We start from the raw sequence: 261 nt of genomic DNA, 5'->3' as shown, positions 1-261 counted from the left end.
GTTGTGTATGTGTGTAGGGGGTGTGTGGTGGTATGTGTGTGGTGTGTTTGTGTGTGTCGTGTGTGTGTCGTGTGTGGTATGTGTATGATGTGTGTGTGGTATGTATGTATATGGTGTGTGTTGTGTGGTGTGGGTGGTGTGTATGTGTGTGGTGTGTGCATGGTGTGTGTGTATGGTGTGTGTGTGCATGGTGTGGATTGTGTGGTGTGTGCGGTGTATATGTGTGTGGTGTGTGCATGGTGTGTGTGTGTGGTGTGTATA

This window comes from Enhydra lutris, unplaced genomic scaffold (assembly GCF_002288905.1).
Source record: "Enhydra lutris kenyoni isolate GAN:26980312 unplaced genomic scaffold, ASM228890v2 scaffoldscaffold20, whole genome shotgun sequence".
Classification (NCBI taxonomy): Eukaryota; Metazoa; Chordata; class Mammalia; order Carnivora; family Mustelidae; genus Enhydra; species Enhydra lutris.
Note: the sequence above shows the minus strand (reverse complement) of the source record.